Raw genomic sequence first — 3,325 nt, forward strand, 5'->3', positions numbered from 1 at the left:
TGTAGTTTTAAAGTTATTTGTACAATGACCTGAAAGTTTATATATGAAATTGTCAGCAATTTCACTGTCCCCACCTTCTGAATTTTTTTAACTATTGTGAATCATCAGTGCTTTCTTTCTGCCTAATGTTTGAAAATTATTTGTATTTCCATTTCTAAATACATTTTTAAAATGACTTTCTAATGACAACCTATTGGAATATAGCACCCCATAACGGACTGATGGGGGCTTAGTTATTATCTGGAATCTTCTACATGCACTTAGCGTGTTTAGTTGTGTAAAACATAAAAGTCAGCCTGACCTTCATCCTGGAAATGTATAGTTGAAAAGAAGACCTGACATGGATAATTTCGTTAAGGCTCCTGTTTATCATCTTATTTTGGAAGGAATTTTAATACTCTGGATAATCAGACTTCTTTTCTCTAAAACATACAAGTTACAAGAACGATTTCTGATCTTACAGTCAAGGAAAAGGAAGAATTGATTGAAGCTTGGCAACCAGAACCTCTCGTTTCTCCTGTCTCAAGAGACCTTCCTGCTCTCAACTATAACATCGTTTCAGGCCCTCCAAAAACCATAACATTTTGGTGAATGGAAAAGAAGGTATAAACTTTGCCACATTCAATTTTCTTGGATTGTTGGATAACCCTAGGCTCCAGGCAGCAGCTTTGGCATCTCTAAAGAAGTATATGGTGTGGGAACTTGTGGATCTAGAGGATTTTATGACACCTTTGATGTGCACTTGGATTTGGAAGACCGCCTGGCAAAATGTATGAAGACGGAAGCAGCCATTATACACTCATATGGATTTGCCGTGATAGCCAGTGCTACTCCTGCTTGCTCTAAGAGAGGGGACATTGTGTCTGTAGATAAAGCTGCCTGCTTTGCTATTCAGAAGGGATTACAGGCATCACGTAGTGACAGTAAGCTGTTTAACCATAATGATACGGATGACCTGGAACAACCACTAAAAGAACAAGAGACGGAAGATCAAAAGAATCCTCTCAAGGCTTGTGTAACTCGACGTTTCTTTGTAGTCGAAGGCTTGTACATGAATACTGGAACGATTTGCCCTCTTCCAGAACTGGTTCAGTTAAAGTACAAATATAAAGCAAGGATCTTTCTGGAGGAAAGCCTTTCGTTTGGAGTCTTGAGGGAGCATGGCTGAGGAGTCACTGAGCGTTTTGGAATCAATATTGATCATATTGATCTTATCAGTGCCAACACGGAGAATTCACTTGCTTCTGTTGGGGGTTTCTGCTGTGGCAGGTCTTCCGTAACTGACCATCTGTGACTTTCTGGCCAGGGATACTGCTTTTCAGCTTCGTTACCCCTCCCCTGTTAGCTGCTGCTGCAACTGAGACCCTCAACATCATGGAAGAAAATCCAGGAAAAGTGCAAACGAATCCATAAAGCTTTACAAGGCATTTCTGGATTAAGAGTGGTGGGTGAGTTCATTTGTCCGGCGTTTCACCTCCTGCTGGAAGAGAACACTGGGTGTCAAGAAAGAGAGGTTAAACTACTTCAGGAAATTGTAACTCAGTGCACGGACAGAGGCATCGCGTGAACTCAGGAGCGCTACCTGGAGAAAGAAGAGAAGTATCTCCCTCCTCCGTGCATTAGGGTTGTGGTCACAGGGGAACAAACAGATGAGGAACTGGAGAAAGCTGTGTCCACGATCAGCAAGGTGGCCCAGACCGTGCTGCTTTAGTCTGGGGTCTGGTGGCCGCTCACCACGCAACACGCAGACAGAGCTCAGAGTCACTGCAGAGCGAGCCAGAGGGGGCCTGCGGGTACCAGACGGGGTGTCACTAGATGAGAAGGATGCTGGTTACTTAAAAGAAAACACATCCAAAAGCCCAAGTAATGACAGCACATAACTGATATTTAGATTCTGCTATGTTGTACTATTTAAATGTTTTATTAATACTAGTTTTTTATATTCTTCTTTTTTAAATTTTTAAATTAATTAATTTATTTATTTTTGGCTGTGTTGGGTCTTCGTTTCTGTGCGAGGGCTTTCTCTAGTTGTGGCGAGCGGGGGCCACTCTTCATCGCGGTGCGCGGGCCTCTCACTGTCGCGGGCTCTCTTATTGCGGAGCACAGGCTCCAGACGCGCAGGCTCAGTAGTTGTGGCTCACGGGCCTAGTTGCTCCGCGGCATGTGGGATCTTCCCAGACCAGGGCTCGAACCCGTGTCCCCTGCATTGGCAGACAGATTCCCAACCACTGCGCCACCAGGGAAGCCCTATATTCTTCTTTCTGTTGTCATTGTTTAAAAATGGAGCTTCAGTTTATCTTCTTTCCCTTCTAATGGTAAAGATTGTGAGCACTCCTTAATATCTCATAGAAAATTGTCTGTAACATTAAAGCTTAGAGGCACTTCAGCATATATGATACAAAAGGTATTGAAGATCTAATTCAACCACATCTTTTTCAGTCTTTGTCATGTGACGCTCAATCGTGGTTAATATATAAAGGAATACTTTTTGTGTGATTATTATAAACTTTTCATTAAAATATATTTGAATCCTAGAATTTTTATATACACTAAATACTGATGTTGCACCATTTATAACAGTGAATCTTAGCATCCTTGACCAGAGAATAGTCATTATACTTCCTAAGTGAGTAACAATTTAAATCAAATACTATTTTATTTTAGTAAGTTGACCTTTACATTCATTATGTGTTGACTTCTAATCTGTTTTTGGAGGAGGATTATTGTGATGATCCCAAAATAGAAATCATGTCCTTGATATTTTAGAATATTTTGAATGTATTCTTTTTGGTATAGTGGGTTTCCTAGGGATGTATAACTACAGGCTTTTTCTAAGCTAAGGAAAATGAGACCTTTATTTCTTTTCAGCTTATGAATTCCAGATATCTAAAAAAGATGTGAAAGTGCTAAAAATAAAATTTTTAAGCTGTGCTTTAGCTATCTGTTTTTCCCTTAGCAAACCAAGTTGGGTGGTATAAATGTTTGTGATATGTGCCACAAGATAGTACATAAATATTACACTATTACTCCATCTCTTATTAAAGGGAAAGGAATAAAATTATATTAAAAATGTCATTTTATAATATATGTTCATATTAACAAATGGTCTTCAACATCTTTTTAAATAACATATTTTTTTTAATGTTTAGTTTCTATTTTGCTTGAGGTATTTTGTACATATGTGCCTTGTGATTGCTACTGCTTTAAAGGATACACTACTCTTTGGGGGATGAATCTGCTTTGTTTTGTTTTTTATAATGAAATAAACATACATTCCTGATTTAAAAAAACAAACAAACAAACAAACAAAGAAGGATTGGGGCAC

General features: G+C 39.1%; 1 pseudogene; it reads left to right on the forward strand.

The window, feature by feature from the left end:
* The first annotated feature begins 340 nt into the window (after positions 1 to 340).
* Positions 341 to 1,711, forward strand: LOC103009285 (serine palmitoyltransferase 1-like; annotated as a pseudogene).
* Positions 1,712 to 3,325: the final 1,614 nt, after the last annotated feature.

The sequence above is a fragment of the Balaenoptera acutorostrata genome, chromosome 2 (genome assembly GCF_949987535.1).
Source record: "Balaenoptera acutorostrata chromosome 2, mBalAcu1.1, whole genome shotgun sequence".
Lineage (NCBI taxonomy): Eukaryota > Metazoa > Chordata > Mammalia > Artiodactyla > Balaenopteridae > Balaenoptera > Balaenoptera acutorostrata.